The 17,411-nt window shown below is 44.3% G+C and overlaps 1 protein-coding gene across 1 annotated transcript in view; it reads right to left on the reverse strand.

The window, feature by feature from the left end:
• LOC111150876 (NME/NM23 family member 7) overlaps positions 1-17,411 on the reverse strand; it is a 272,144-nt gene that overhangs the window by 253,837 nt on the left and 896 nt on the right. The gene's annotated exons all lie outside the window — the stretch shown is intronic.

Raw genomic sequence — 17,411 nt, forward strand, 5'->3', positions numbered from 1 at the left:
CTCAGTTTGTTTTGTGAGATTAAGAGTCACAAAACAAACTGAGGGTTAATGGGGGGAGGGGGGTTGGGGGGGGTGGGATTATGGACATTGGGGAGGGTATGTGCTATGGTGAGTGCTGTGAAGTGTGTAAACCTGGCGATTCACAGACCTGTACCCCTGGGGATAAAAAGATATTATATGTTTAAAAAAAAAAAATCCATAAAGGAGAGCTTTTCCGGAAAGACTGTTTCCGACGGTGGGAGAGCGCCACCTGCCGTTCAATGTGGATTTCAATCCAGCCAGGCCACAGGGCCGTTCTACACCGAATCATAGTAATTCTTCTGAGGCTATTAAGTATCAAAATATGAATTATGAATTATGACTTTCTAAAGAAATGTTTTATCACTATATACCTAGAAATTGAGTTTTCAAAAAGTAAGTTAAAAGTCTTCCTTTCTAAAAAAGAGTAAGTCTTCAGTTCTCTCTAAAGCTACCAAAAAAACATTATTACTAAAACAATGTTTAAAGACTTATTAAAGACTTATTTATTTTTAGAGAAAGAAAGTGAGTGAGCAGGGTAGGGGCAGACAAAGAGGGAGAAAAAGAATTGTCAAGCTGACTCACTGCTGCTTGGACAGCAGGGCTCAGTCCCAGGACCCTGAGATCAGGACCAGAGCGCCATCAGGAGGCAGCCGCTCCACCCAGGCAGCCCACTAAAACCAATTCTAAATCTTAAACATCTTGGCCCCAAACGCAGTTGACAACAAAGAACATGGGCTTCCAGACCAAACCAGTTCAAGCCTGGCCTCCTGTGTTTTTAAACCTGAAACTACTCCCTCATCTGACAAGAACTTAATAGGCAGTAGACGGTCGACAGATTAGAGATACTAACGACTGAGAAAAGTTCATCTCCCATTCAGATTTATAAGTTAACAAGTTTCTTTTGGCTTTTCTTATCCCCTCCAGTCATCCCACTTTGAGAAATGTCTCTACTCACTCACATAAAAAAGGACCTAATCTGAGCTGTTTTTTGATAATTTCCCCAACCAGCCCCAAGTAAGTTTAGAGCTTTCCCTGTCAGCCACTGAAGAAATGGTCAGGTCCAGACAGCCGCTCTTAGAGAAGAGGAGTAACACTCAGTGAATTCTCTTCACTTGCTTTCCCACATTTAATTAATTATGTAACAGGGTTTTAAGCAACTAAAAAACAATGATTTTTAAAGTCATGCTAAACTATTTCAAGAATATCTGCCTCATGACACACAAAAAAAGGGTTTACGGGGAAATAAAAAAGGGTTTACGGCGGGGGGGGCGAAAGAAACATTTTGTGTGTGTGTGTGAGTATAGTTGGCAAATGTTACATGTCTCAGGTATACAACTTATCTGACTGTTTATATATGATCCGACAAGTTTATATATGACGCTATATGACAGTATACCTGCCATCTGTCCCACGACATCGCTAACAGCATCATTACGTTCCTTGCATTCTGCTCCTTATTCCTGTGTTATTCATTCCCTAACTGGGGGACCGTATCTCCCTCTCCCTCTACACCCATTTTGCCCAATTTCCCATCCCCTCCTCTCTGGCAACGAATTTGTTCTCTGCGTTGACAGCCCTGATCCTGCTTTTTGTGGGCTTTTGTTTTTGTTTTTTCTTGGTTTGTTTTTTTTTTAAGATTCCATTTATGAGTGGAATCCTATAGTATTCGTCTTTCTCAGTCTGACTTAGCTCACTCAGTATAATACTCTCTAGGTCCCTCCATGTCATCTCCAATGGCACAACCCCACCCTTTCTTCTGGCCGTGCCAGAGCCCATGTGCACATATACCACATTCTCTTTACGCATCACCTACAGTCGGACCACTAGGTTGCTTCCACGCTCTGGCTATAGTTTTAACCCTTAGATTGCTTTCATCAAATTTCACCAAGTTACCCCTGCAAGTCCTCCAAAATAAAGTCTCTTTTGAGCCTAAACATGTCTTTAAGATTATAGATTTATTGTTTGTGTAAGAGTTTAGCTCTAACAGATAAGAATAGTGTCTTGACAACTCAGTGTACTGATCAAGATGGTCTTTTAAGAAAACCGTTTCTCAGGGCATCTGTGCACCAGACCTAGGAGGAGTACGGAGTGTAAGAGAGAAACTATCCCCAGGACCTCGCTCTCTCCAGCACATTACCGAGTTCTCACTCAGAACCAGAAGACAGGCTACAGAAATGAATTCCCAGTGTGGGTCTTCGGAACTGGACGGACTCCATTCTCCACCAGCACCGGCTCCCTGGAGACTAGGGCCTTCAGGAGGTGGTGGGGGTTGGGGGGGTGGGAGGGCGGAGGTGGCAAGAGGGATAGGCAGGAACAGAGACGTCACTACTACTTTCTTGCTTTTGGCCTTGTTTCTCTCTTTACTATCCTGGAGTTTGGATGTCTGTCTGTCTCTCATTTCTGGACTTCTTTCTCTCCCTCTCTCTCCCCTCTGGATAGCTTTCTTTCCTGAAGAAATAAGAGGGTATTCAAGCAAACAGAGAAAGGAAAGTAGGAGTATAAAAGAGGATCATAGAACAGAACTGAAGTGGGTCCTTCCTAATGTGCTACTGACGAAATACAGCTTTTAATTCCTTCCCTTCACTCAGAAACTAGACAGTGGAGCGGGTCACCCCAGATCCAGACCCACACACACCGCACTGACTCGGGGGCACCGGGCCATAGGGTGGCACCGCGCCAAGGAAGCCACCAAGAGCCTCTGAGTTCTTCCCACTGAGTCGCTACAGCTCGGGTGAGACTCGGTCAGCGACTCACACTTTGTGTTCACCGGAACTCAGAGCAGGAACCACATTTTCCATTAGAACCGATACACGCACATATACCCCCAAATGACAAAAAAGTTCTATGCACCGGTCTTACCCTGGGACGTGCCACCTGCTGACACTCGGCGCTGGTTCGGGGGTCAGCCCGCGGCCACGGCTGCGAGCAGGTCACAAGCTCAGCGGCAGAAATGGGGTCTCTCAAACCCCTCCCAGCTCTGAGGCTTGACGAACTCGCAGCCCAGGGGGCCTGTGTGATCTGGCCTGGAGCTGTCCCTCGACCACGTTCCAGCCACCCGCCACCCACCAGCTCCATCAGGCTGGCCTTGTTGGTCCCTGGACAAACGAGCAGGCTCCGGCCAAAGGCTCCTGACACCTGCTGTCCCCTCTGCTGGACAGCTTCCTGCTGGCGCTGCTGGGCTCGCCCTGTGCCACCCGACGCCACCGGGGTCTCAGTCCGGAGAGGCGTCCCCTCCACCCAGCCGCGCACCAAGCCCCTCTAGCTTCCTTCACTGTGTACCCGAAGCGGCATTTTGTCACAGCGCTTACCGGTACCCGACGCCGCAGCACATGTCCCCTCCCCGGCGTCCCGGCTCCTCAGGGCAGGGCTCGGCCGCTCCTTGCCACCCCGGGTGCGAGGACAGTCCGCACAGGGCCGGCCGGACTCACGGACCACCGCGGAAGGACGGACGGAGCCGAGCGCGCCCGCGGGGAGGAAAGCCTGGTGTTCTCCGTCTTCTCTGGGGCTGAAACCGGTTCCAGCCGGTCCCCACCAAGTGACTGGTGGGGGACTCTGTGGGGGGTTAACTTCCCTTCCCTTCAGCCCTGTTCTCCCCGACACCCGCCACTCCGCTGCGCACGGGGACCGGCTCTCTTCTCCAGATGCGCAACAGCTGTCTCCGCGGGACACCGCGACTTCTCCAGGGACCTCGCCGGGGACCGCCACGGCCTTGCCAGGCGGGGAGACGTCGGGGGACGTCGATGCTGCACTTGGTCAGGCGCTACGGCGAGGCCGGGGGCGGCTCAAGAGCACAGGGACAAGGCCCGGGGCGGCTCAAGAGCGCGGGGACAGGGCCCCTCCCTCCCTCCTCCCCACCCCCAGGCGCCCAGCGGGGAGCCTGTGCGCAAACCGCGCGGGTGGAGCGGGGGCAAGTGTGCAGGAACGGATGTGAACCTTTTACACACACGTGTCTCGAAAAGGCAAATCAAAAAGAATCTGCTTAAAAATCGTGTTCGTAAGACGCCTCAGGCACTTCGGGAGAGTCACAACGTGGATGTCCCCGCCCGGCAGGACTCGCCCCGCACGGACTTCGGGTGCAGAAGCAGCGTGTGTAAAGGCAAGAGAAAGGGCCTGCGCGAGGCACCTCCTTCCCAGGGCGCCGGCGAACCCCGAACAGCAAACCGCCGGGACACGGTTCGCTCCGGTCTCCACGCGCCTTCCGCGAACTGTAGGAGTCACTGGGCGTAGGAGGTTGCGGAGCTTCATTTCACATGTCTGTGTATTCCCGAGTCCAAGTAAACCTGAAACCCAATGAATACAAAGTACCCCAGAGCCTGCGGTACAGTGACCTCCTCGCGCCCTGCACGAGCCCCTCCACAGGACCGGCCTGCCCCCTGCCCTCTGCCCTCCGCCCTCCGCAGCAGCATGCCTGCACCTGACACCCGCTGGCACAGGGGCCGCAGCGGCGACAGCTTGCACTCGGGGCTTCCACTGTGCACAGCCCCAGGCGAAGCACTTTGTCTCATTCAAGCGCAACGGTGTCTAGGAACGGATACTGTTACTACTGACCACCAACACTGCACAACAGTATCTAGGAACGGATACTGTTCCTACTGCCAGCGTGATTACCGCACAGCTCAACCTGTGTGTGTCCTGGGAAACAAGATAAAATCTTAAGGACAGCATTAGATGATAAATGAAAATGCTGGGGGAGGGGGTGGTTAGTGACCATATTTTTGGAGCCATACTCCCTTTGGATAGAAATTTTAAAGCTGTTTAACCACGAAAACTATTCAGATACCTACAGCATACAAACCCTCGCCTTTCCGAGACTGGGCACATACAACAAGTTAAAGAGGAAGATGACTGGGGCGCCTGGGTGGCTCAGTGGGTTAAGCCGCTGCCTTCGGCTCAGGTCGTGATCTCAGAGTCCTGGGATCGAGCCCCGCATCGGGCTCTCTGCTCTCTAGGGGAGCCTGCTTCCTCCTCTCTCTCTGCCTGCTTCCTCCTCTCTCTCTGCCTGCTTGTGATCTCTCTGTCAAATAAATTAAAAAAATCTTTAAAAAAAAAAAAAAAGAGGAAGATGACTTAACCTAATGAGAGACTTGCCCTTGCTGCTAGACGAGAGGTTTTCAGTTCTTCCAAAGCCGTATTTTCTAGGCTTATGTAGCAAAAAACAGATTAGGCCTGAATGGACTCCTTGTACTTTTCACAATCAAATTATGGAATAATAAAATCTCAACTACCACAAATAAAAGCCAATGTTCCCACTTAATCTATTTAAACTGAGTAGAAATTCATGGATCTCATATCTAATACTCACTAAATAGAGATCACATTGAGCTATTCCCTTCCCAAAAGTGTAGGAGAGTTACTGAACCTGTCTCAAGTACTGTTCCTGCCATCTCCCGTCTTTCCCACCCTTTTCCCTGACCCTTGATTGTTTCCAGCAGGAAAATGACTCTAACACAAGTGACAAGAAACTTAATATATAAGAGGAAATTTTTAAATAGCCACAAAGTTGGACAAGAACACCACTAACCTCAAATATTTCTAAAATTTGTTTTAGATTTTAGATTTCCATTTTCCCCCAGCTTGTTCCATTAGACAGCACTCTGCTTACTATGAGAGTACTACAGCTCATACACAGAGTACATTTCAGTTTATAAATTACTTTCATACACAAAAATACTTTCTCACAAAAATGCTTCAAGCTACTCTGAACAGAAATTATCATTCTGATTTTATGAAAGGGAAAACAACTGCCCAGAAGGATTACAAGTCACACAGTAAATATATGCTGAAGCCAAGACTGCAGTAGGAAAGAAAATTTGGGGGTTTCTAGCTCTACACCCATTCCTTTGTCCTACAACAGGCTGCTTCTTCAGTATAAGTAACCAGAAAGGACTGGATAATCCAGCTGTGAATAGTAGTTTAGAAAAGGTTACCTCCATCTTCCTCAGTATACACTGGTAATAAATTTAGAATCCTAACAATTTATGAAAAATGGCAAACAATAATTACAGGAAAATACTTTAGGTAAGTATTAACTGTTTCCCATCTATAGAACATATTGTAATTTATAATCAATATATTATTGGGTAAGAAAAGTGAAATTTTTATTAAAAGTTCAAATCCATTGTCCAATCCATGTAAGAATTTTTTTTTTAAAGATTTTATTTATTTATTTGGCAGACAGAGAGCACAAGCAGGCAGGAAGGCAGGCAGAGAGAGATGAGGAAGCAGGCTCCCTGCTGAGCAAAGAGCCCGATTCAGGGCTCGATCCCAGGACCCTGGGATCATGACCTGAGCCAAAGGTGGAGGCTTTAACCCACTGAGCCACCCAGGCGCCCCCATGTAAGAAATTTATAGCAATACCAGGTTAGAGCTTAGAAGGAGCAGGCACCACGGCACACTGCTAGCAGGGGACAAATGGTAGAACTTTCTGGAGGTAATTGGTGAGGCATATCATGAAAACCTCAGAAATGCACATGGCCTCTCTCACCCAGTTACTCTATTTCTAATTTATTCTTTTCTCTTTAAGATTTTATTTATTCGTTTGAGACAGAGAGAGAAAGAGAGAGAGCATGAGCAGGGAGAGTGAAAGAGGGAGAGGGAGAGGCAGGCTCCCCAATGAGCCAGGAGCCTGACATGGGGCTCCATCTCAGGACCCAGAGATCATGACCTGAGTGGAAGGCAGACGCTTAACCAACCGAACCACCCAGGAGCCCCATTTCCAATTTATTCTAAGGAAATAATTATGGACGTATGTAAAGCTATGCCTGTAAAAATATATTAATTATGGTGTTAAAAGACCAAGTAAAGGGCGCCTGGGTGGCTCAGTGGGTTGAGGCCTCTGCCTTCAGCTCAGGTCATGATCTCAGGTCCTGGGATTGAGCCTAGCATCGGGCTCTCTGCTCAGCAGGGAGCCTGCTTCCCCCTCTCTCTCTCTGCCTGCCTCTTTGCCTACTTATGATCTCTATCAAATAAATAAATAAAATCTTAAAAAAAAAAAAAGACCAAGTAAATAAACAGATTGGTTATACCAAAGTAAGTGAAAGAACAAAATGTTGGTCCTAAAATTGATCTGGAAAATTGTCTAAGATCTATTAAGTGAAAAAGAGAGATTTATAAACAATATATACAGTAGGATCACACTTTCAAAGATATATACATATACATATGTATATACACCTATGTATGTAGGTATGTGTGTCTGACTAGAATATTATACTAAAATACTAACAAATTGTATACAGTGACATTACAGATGAGTTTAATTATATGTTTTCTACATATTTGCTAATCTCCAAAAATGATTGTTTCTACAGTATAAAAAGTTAAATATTGGATATATATATATTCAAGTTAAATATATATATATGCTATATGTATTTTATTTATATACTATGTATATGTCACAACAAACGTATCAATGATATATTTTTGACAAGATATAAAATGTATATAGCGTATGCATTATGTAACTTGTATTAGAACCACAGAAAGTAGAAGATGAAATTTAAATTTACATATATCAGAATTCTGGAGCCATTCTGCATGCATATGGAAATAAATTTTAAAGAATAAAGCACTACAAAGAAGGCACAGTACATAAGATGAGTCAGGAGAGTAACAATAGCAACTTAATTAGACAAAGTGCCTAGTACCAGAAAATAAACTTGAACTGAGCAGTACATTTTAATAGCTACAATTTCTCACATCTAATAAGTAGAAAGTCTTAAAATATCAACAGCTTTTAGAAGTGAAGTAGTTTAAACAGATTTTCCAAGAAAGTGGATCTAAGGTTAATAGAACTATTGGAGAGATTTCTGGAGAACGAGTTACTCCGATCTTACGCTCCATCCAGAAAGACAACAGATGACATCACAGCAGAAAACGTAGTATCCATGGAGACACGATGATGTCACCCACTTCGCCTACCACACCTTAGAGATGACACTATGGAAACAAACGGTCCAGAAAAAGGCATTTCAATTATTTTTTTAAGATTATGTAGAGAGAGAGAGAGAGAGGAGGTGCAAGGGCAGGGAGGAGCAGCGAGACAGGAAGAGATGCTCTTCAGCCGGCTCCCCGCTGAGCACAGAGCCTGACACAGGCTCCATCCCAAGACCCTGAGATCATGACCTGAGCAGAAATCAAGACTCTGACAGACACTTAACCAACAGAGCCAGAACCGACAAGCAATTAAATTATTTAAAAGCAATTATAAAGGGAGAAATCAGGAGTGTTTGATCTTCAAACATAAGATCTGCACAGAGAGATATTTTCCAAAGTTTATAAGATCATAAATATTACAGATAGGATGAAAACTGTCACTGAAAGACCAAACTAATACAGTTAAGGTTTAAATAAGGCAGATCCAAGGAAAATAAAATATTTTGACAGAATAGGAAAAAAGTATTAGAGGCATTATCCCAGTACATTTAGAATGAAATCTAAAATCCTTCCCAAGTTGCATAAGCCTCAGTATCCCCTGGTTCCCGCCTGCCTTAGCATCTCAGTCTTCATGCCCGCCTCACCTTCCCCAGAACCCGTCCCCACTGGCCCCCTGCCATGCCCCGAATGAGCCTCTGCATTTGGCTATTGTTGGCTCAGAATGAACTTCCCCTGATCTCCACCTGGCCTGCTCCCTTTTTCTGAGATTTCAATTTAAAAGCCACATCCTCAAGAGGACCCTCTCTAATTGTCCCCCATAAAGGTCCTCTAGCTACCTCCTCTTGGAACTAGCCACTATAACATTACTAAGTTTAATTTTCCTTACATCATTTGGCACCAAAGAGGTTACCCATTGTTTCATGGCTTCATTCATTTATGTCTTGAATATATTGTATGTCTCCTCCACTAAGGAAAAAGGGAATTTAAAGGTTAAACCATCAAGGAGGCTTTCCCTGATCACCCTGGCTAGGTCAGACCACTCTTTTTTTATGCATTTCTACCTCACCTTGTAATCTTTCCTTTAGAACCCAACTTACCCTTGTAATATATCTTCCACTTTTTTCTCAATAAGTTCCATGGGGTGCACAAGGTAAGTAGGGACCAGAGAAGGTCTCCAATGCCAATTAAGAAATCTGGGCTCTATTTTATGGGCACAGAGGGAGGGCAATCTTGTTACTCACTGCAGAGCCAGTGCACGGCACACAAAAGCACTCAATAAATACTCGTTCGAACCGACGGATACTTGGTGACCGAGAAAGAGTGGATGAAGGATGAAACTGGACTTCTCACACCACTCACGACACCTAACTTGAAATGCATTAAAGACTTAAATGTAAGATTTGCAACCATAAAACTTCTAGAAGGAAACATAGGGGGAAAGCTCCTTGACACTGGTCTGGGAAGCAGTTCTTTGGCTAGGACACCAAAAACACACACAAAAAAGCAAAAATCAGTAAGTGGGACTACAACAAACTAAAAAGCTTCTGCACAGTTAAAGGAACATTAAACAAAATGATAACGTAATCCTCAGAATGGGAGAAAATATTTACAAACTGTGTATCTAAGGAGGGATTAACATCTACATTACATATACACACACCTGAGTAACAGTTACATGAATAGGAGTAAGAAGTTGGGCAGAAGATCCGAACAGACTGTTCCCAAAGAAAACCTACAGATGGCGGACAAGCACATGAAAAGGTGCTCGGCATCACTAACCAGAAGGGGAACATAAATCAAAAGCAGCACAGCTGTCACCTGACACCGGTTAGAACAGCTGGGCTAAAAAGACAAGGGGCAATTGCAGGGTCATAGAGAAGCTCTATTTTTAATTTCTTAAGGAATCTCCACACTGTTCTCCAAAGTGGCTGCACCAACTTGCATTCCCACCAACAGTGTAAGAGGGGTCCCCTTTCTCCACACCCTCTCCAACACACATTGTTTCCTGTCTTGCTAATTTTGGCCATTCTAACTGGTGGAAGGTGGTATCTCAATGTGGTTTTAATTTGAATCTCCCTGATGGCTAATGATGATGAACATTTTTTCATGTGTCTGGTAGCCATTTGTATGTCTTCATTGGAGAAGTGTCTGTTCATGTCTTCTGCCCATTTTTTGACATGATTATCTGTTTTGTGTGTGTTGCGTTTGAGAAGTTCTTTATAGATCCTGGATATCAATCTTTTGTCTGTACTGTCATTTGCAAATATCTTCTCCCATTCTGTGGGTTGCCTCTTTGTTTTGTTGACTGTTTCCTTTGCTGTGCAGAAGCTTTTGATCTTGATGAAGTCCCAAAAGTTCATTTTTGCTTTTGTTTCCTTTGCCTTTGGAGACATGTCTTGAAAGAAGTTGCTGTGGCCGATGTGAAGAGGTTACTGCCTATGTTCTCCTCTAGGATTTTGATGGATTCCTGTCTCACATTGAAGTCTTTTATCCATTTTGAGTTTATCTTTGTGTACGGTGTAAGAGAATGGTCGAGTTTCATTCTTCTACATATAGCTGTCCAGTTTTCCCAGCACCATTTATTGAAGAGACTCTCTTTTTTCCACTGTATATTTTTTCCTGATTTGTCGAAGATTATTTGACCATAGAGTTGAGGGTCCATATCTGGGCTCTCTACTCTGTTCCACTGGTCTATGTTTTTATGCCAGTACCATGCTGTCTCGGTGATCACAGCTTTATAGTAAAGCTTGAAATCAGAAAACATGATGCTCCCAGTTCTGTTTTTCTTTTTCAATATTTCCTTAGCAATTCGGGGTCTCTTCTGATTCCACAGAAATTTTATGACCCTGCAATTGCACTACTGGGTATTTACCCCAAAGATACAGATGGAGTGAAAAGAAGGGCCATCTGTACCCCAATGTTTATAGCAGCAATGGCCACGGTCGCCAAACTGTGGAAGGAACCAAGATGCCCTTCAACGGACGAATGGATAAGGAAGATGTGGTCCATATACACTATGGAGTATGATGCCTCCATCAGAAAGGATGAACACCCAACTTTTGTAGCAACATGGACGGGACTGGAAGAGATTATGCTGAGTGAAATAAGTCAAGCAGAGAGAGTCATACGGTTTCACTTATTTGTGGAGCATAAGGAATAACACGGAGGACATGGGGAAATGGGGAGAAGAAGGGAGTTGAGGGTAATTGGAAGGGGAGGTGAACCATGAGAGACTATGGAACTCTGAAAAACAATCTGAGGGTTCTGAAGGGGCGGTGGGTGGGAGGTTGGGGGAGCCTGGTGGTGGGTAATATAGAGGGCACGTATTGCATGGAGAACTGGGTGTGGTGCATAAACAATGAATTCTGGTACACTGAAATTAAATTTAAAAAATAAATTAAAAAAAAAAAAAAAGACAAGGGGCAGCCAGTGTTGGGGAGGCTATGGAGAAAAGGAACCCCACGCAGTGCTGGTGGGAATGTAAAATGCAGCCACTGTGGAAAACTACATGCAGGGTCCTAGCACTATTTCACAAATAGTCCTACCATATGATCCAGTCATCCCACATCTGTGTATTTATCAGAAAAACATGAAAACACCAACTCCAAAAGACAGATCACCCCCCCATGCTCAATGCAGCATTATTCACAAGAGCCAAAATATCAAAATGACCTAGTGTCCGTCGATGGATGAATGCATAAGGAAAATGTGGTGTACGTACACTGGAATATTCTCCAGCCACGAGAAAGAAGGAAATTCTGCCACTTGTGACCACAGGGATGGACTCTGAGGCCATTACACTAACTGAAGTAAGTCAGAGACAAACACTGTATGATTTCACTTGTTCAGAGAATCTAAAAAAGCCAAACTCAGAAACAGAGAGTAGAACGGAGGTTACCAGGGACTGGGGTGATGTCAGTCAAAGGGTAAAAATGTCCAGTTAGAAGTGCCAAAGTTCTGGGGACTCAAACGCACAGCACCGTCATGACACTTAACACTGTCGCGTTAAGTACTTGGGAGTTAAGAGTAGATCTTAGACGTTCTCATCGCAAAAAAAGCAATGGTGATTATGTGATGCGACACAGGTGTAGGCTTAATGCTAAGGAAGTAATCAGTTTGCAATATACATTATTAAATCAATACCTTATACACCTTAAACTTACACAGTACTGCTTGTCAATTACATCCCGATAAAGCTGGGGAAAAAAGAAAGAAGAGGAATTAAAAGGCAGAAAAAGGACAGAAAAAGATAAAAGAGCTACCTGTGAGGAAAATAAGGGCATTCTATTAACCCACTGCTATTTACTTTTGCAAATACTACCGGTTCCTATGAAAGAAGAAAGTAACCAGCTCCAAACTGCATTTGTAATAAAATCGCTTAGTGGGAAAAACTGTTTCTGTGGTTTCAGGAATCTATATTAGGCGCTGCACTTTGATTCAGTTCCCACAAATGAAATCCTGCCTGGGGCTTGGAGCTACCGTCCTTCCAAGTTAGCACTCCCAGTAACAAAAGGGATCCTGGAGAGCTAAGAAGTGCATGCCAAAGATAAAAACGGTAAGCCTATTTAAAAGAAAGTTTATAAAGCTGGAAACTGAAAAACATTTAATGCAATAAAATCCTGTTTTAGCCATCACGAAACTCTCTTTGAAGTCTCTTTCAAACCAAAAACTTCAAGATCTTTGTTTAGTCTATTTCTTGCGGAACATAGCGGATAATCTTTGAAGGCCTTACGTTATACTAACAGATCATCTTTGTTAACGGCATTCAAACCAATGTTCTATTTTAGAAAATATAGAACATTCCTATCTCTTTGGTAGCCAAAAGAGCCTTGGAATTATCTCCTCTCTTTATGCACAAAAATAAATCAATTGATGACTCTAGCACATTCTTTATCTTAAACAACAGGTATGTGAGATACACTAAACTACATTGGCCTGTCTCTGCAAGACAGAGGCAGGTCTAGAATTTGTCATCAGGAACTAATTATGGTGCTGTAAGCTACAGCTGTTAACAAACCAGATGCAGACAGAAGCTGACCAGATAACGTAACTGCAGTGGTCAGGGAGGCACACCAGCAGAGCAAACAAATTCCACCTTTGGCTCAGGGAAAGAAACCATCAGCCTTTCATACAATACACATGCCAGAGGTGAGACTGAACACAGAGAAAGGACACCAATTTCTCCCTGGTTTCCTTTCTTTCTTTTTTTTTATTTATTCTTTTTTATTAACATATAATGTATTATTTGCCCCAGGGGTACAGGTCTGTGAATCATCAGGCTTATACAATTCACAGCACTCACCATAGCACACACCCTCCCCAGTGTCCATCACCCAGCCACCCTATTCATCCTCCCCACCCCCCAGCAACCATCAGTTTGCTTTGTGAGATTAAGAGTCTCTCATGGTTTGTCTCCCTCCCCATACCATCTTGTTTCATTTTTCCCTCCTTTCTCCCCACGAACGAAAATGCCTCTCCTTTCGCGTAAAGGACAGCAACTGACATCGAAGAGAGATCTGGATGCAGAAAGAAACTTGAAAATTCTGCTCTAGTCAATTTCAGGCTCTCATTAAATTCAGAGCTTCTTCTGCCACACAGGAAGATTGTCACTAGGTCAAACGAGGAATAAGAAATCTGTGCTCCTTGAGATCAACGATTTTGCTTCAAGTATATACTGTTCAAAGTACACTCTATCTGGAGCTTTGTGGACCATGACTGACAGGAAGGAATGCATTTTGGATCATAATCCAGTACACACGAGGCACACACTGAAAAGTTTCATGGAAGTTATCCTTAGCATATACAATGAATATGGTGTCCGCTTTATGTCTTTTTTTAATGCTGGCTACACACAACAACTTGATTTCATGACTGAGTAATGGGTTAGAACCTACTCTGAGCAACCATGCTATCGTACACGCACGCGGGCCGGCCTCTGCCTCCCTCCCTAACTGCATGCCACGTTATTCTCTGCCGTACTTCCCGCCCCTTGCCCCCGCACTGCTGCTGCCCCCACCCTGCCCCTCCACCGAATTTCTATTATTTTTTTTTTTACATTAGATCACAAGATCACTTCCTGAAATATGACAACCACTTTGCTGCCTCAGGGCCTTTGATCCTATTGTTAATGTTGCCTGATACACTTCCCCCCGGGTCACTGCACTTCTTTATTCAGGTCTCAATACAGAAGTCAGTTCTTCAAAGGGGCCTTCACTAACCACCCAATTTGAAAGAACCACCACACACAACTTCAGCCGGGGCAGAGGGTAGGGAGAGGACTTCACTGCTCTTAGGGTGGTTGGGAATTCTGAATGACAAGAATGTAAGACAAGCAGGAAGAAAACCAGTATTCCACAAACGTCAATTTCCATCTCCCTGTGCCACTGTTCAGGCCATTGAATTGTCACTATGGAAATTCTATTCCATTTGCTTAACGATGGCCTGACTCTGAAAAGTGAAGACTCCATCCTCCTATATCCCCCAAGCACTCTGTAACCTCTCAGGGCACTTACCACATTCTTTTTTTTTTTTTTTCCTTTTCTCTTTCAGCAAATACCTGACGGCCTACTATGGTGTAGGCAATAGCAGTGACCAAAATAAAGATCGGTCCCTCTACCAGTTCAGTTCAGTAAGAGTGACAAACTCATAAACAAATAATTCCAACTGAGTGTGGCAAGTGAGATGTGTACCATGTAAAATTGTGACCAAAAAAAAAAAGAAAAAAGTCAACTGTCTTTAAGTAGAGACATAAGGCATCACAGAAGAGACACCAAACCTGGGTATGGAAGGATCGGAAGGAATCAGGCTGGCCAAGAAGGAGATATGTGTTATCTCATGTGGAAGGAACAGCATGTGCAAAGGAGAGGGGACATTCATACCACCAGTTCGAAGTTGCTTAAAATGTTCGGCAAAAGACAAGCAGCTGAAAGGAATGTCTTGGCAACGGAGGGACGTGGAAGAAGCTAGACTGAGCAGTGCTGGATGATGGAGGGCCGTGTATGCCGTCCCAGGTACTTTGAATTTTACACTGTAGAGTATGGAAACTCTAGAATTTAAAAGAGGTGAGTGACTTCAAATATTTGGGTCTTTAAAATTTCCTTCTGGGGCGCCTGGGTGGCTCAGTCAGTTAAGCGTCTGCCTTTCTGCTCGGGTCATGATTCCAGAGTCCTGGGATGGAGCCCCACATCAAGCTCCCTGTGAAGAGGGGAAGAAGTCTGCTCGTCTCTCTCCCTTTGCCCCTCCCCCCTCACTTGTGCTCACTCTCTCTCAAATAAATAAGTAAAATATTTTCTAAAAATTCCTTCTTGTGGCAGAGAAAATAATGGATTGAAGAACTGCCATACCATACTGTTAAAAGTCCAGGCAAGAAATACTGCAACTCAGCAAAGGAGAGAGTCAACAAAACCAAAAGACAAGTGACAGAATGGGAGAAAATATTTGTAAATGACATATCAGATAAAGGGCTAGTATCCAAAATCTATAAAGAACTTATCAAACTCAACACTCAAAGAACAAATAATCCAATCAAGAAATGGGCAGAGAACATGAACAGACATTTCTGCAAAGAAGACATCCAAACGGCCAACAGACACATGAAAAAGTGCTCCACATCACTCAGCATCAGGGAAATACAAATCAAAACCACAGTGAGATCCCACCTCACACCAGTCAGAATGGCTAAAATTAACAAGTCAGGAAACAACAGATGTTGGTGAGGATGTGGAGAAAGGGGAACCCTCCTACATGGTCAGTGGGAATGCAAGCTGGTGCAGCCACTCTGGAAACCAGTATGGAGGTTCCTCAAAAAGTTGAAAATAGAGCTACCCTATGACCCAGCAATCGCACTACTGGGTATTTACCCTAAAGGTACAAATGTAGTGATCCGAAGGGGCATGTACACCCCAATGTTCATAGCAGCAATGCCCACAATAGCCAAACTATGGATCGAACATAGATGTCCATCAACAGATAAATGGATAAAGAAGATGTAGTATATATATACAATGGAATACTATGCAGCCATCAAAAGAAATGAAATCTTGCCATTTGCAAGGACATGGATAGAACTAGAGGGTTTTATGCTGAGCAAAATAAATCAGAGAAAGGTAATTATCATATGATCTCCCTGGTATGAGGAATTTGAGAGGCAAAGTGGGGGGGTTTGGAGGGTAGGGAAGGAAAAAATGAAACAAGATGGGATCGGGAGGGAGACAAATCATAAGAGACTCTTAATCTCACAAAACAAACTGAAGGCTGCTGGGGGGAGGGGGGAGGGAGAGGGTGGCTGGGTGATGGACATTGGGGAGAGTATGTGCTATGGTGAGTGCTGTGAAGTGTGTAAGCCTGACAATTCATACACCTGTGCCCCTGGGGCTAATAATACATTATATGTTAATAAAAATTTTTTTTAAAAAAAGAAATACTGCAACTGTCTGGGCAAAAAACAAAGCTTAAACCAAAACAGGACTTAATGACCCTTTGAATATGGGAGGCACAGAAAAGGAAGAGAGAACAACTCTGGTTTCTGGTTTAGATTATCTATATTTAATACACAATATTAAAGTTATATAATACTAAAGCCATACTATAGGTTATACTATAGTGATATCATTAATTAACTTGATGGAATTAGAGAAACCAGGTGGAATGATGGCAAGTTCAGTTTTGGTCATGGCACATTTGGAGAGGTATTTGGGTGAGGAGGGAGAGGTGTCCCAGAAGCAACTAGGTTAGCCCTAGCAGATGTGAGATGAAAATCGAAATTTAGACTCGAATGCTTCCGCACTAGTAAAACTCATGTGTGTGGATGAAATCACCCCAGGCAAAGGCACTGATTACTGAAAATATTAAAGACTGAGCCCCAGAGAAAGGCATTTGAAAAGCAGGAAAGGCCGGGGCAGGGGGGAGGTAATGAATGCTCATGAACTTCGGCTGTCCCAGAAAAGGTAGATAAACTTTGAGAAGAAATTACTGGATGGGAATTGAAAAAGCCATTAGAAACTTAGACAAGAGCAACTTCACCGAAGCCATTCAAGAGAAAGTCGGATAACAGAACCGAGGATGGGAAAGGGGCCGTGGAAGCCGGTGAAAATACGTGCTTTGAGGCAGTTCAGATAGATGGAGGACTGGGCAACCTCTGCATGAACACAGCATGAGGGGCGTGCTTTGTTTTATTTCATTTTCTCAAGATGCAGGACCAGAACACTGGGAAGCAGGAAGAGGAGAGAAAGGCTGAAAGCACCGGAAAGAAAGAAGATAAGCGGAAGCAAACAGTCCTGCAATGGGTAGGAGGCCGTGAGGTCTAGAGGCAAGCTGGATTAGCCTTCACCACCGGTCTGTTGTTGTATATACGGGTGCGTAGCCTGGGGGCCTGCGGTGGAAGAAGACCGACATCTGCTTAGTCGGGAGGACGAAGGAGGGGAAGGGGCAGAGGTTGGAAAGTGTGAAAAGCGCCCTACAGGAACCGCGCAGGGGCAACGGGGTTAAGGAAAGGATTGCCGTGGAGCAAGGGA

The sequence above is a fragment of the Enhydra lutris genome, unplaced genomic scaffold, assembly GCF_002288905.1.
Source record: "Enhydra lutris kenyoni isolate GAN:26980312 unplaced genomic scaffold, ASM228890v2 scaffoldscaffold24, whole genome shotgun sequence".
Taxonomy (NCBI): domain Eukaryota; kingdom Metazoa; phylum Chordata; class Mammalia; order Carnivora; family Mustelidae; genus Enhydra; species Enhydra lutris.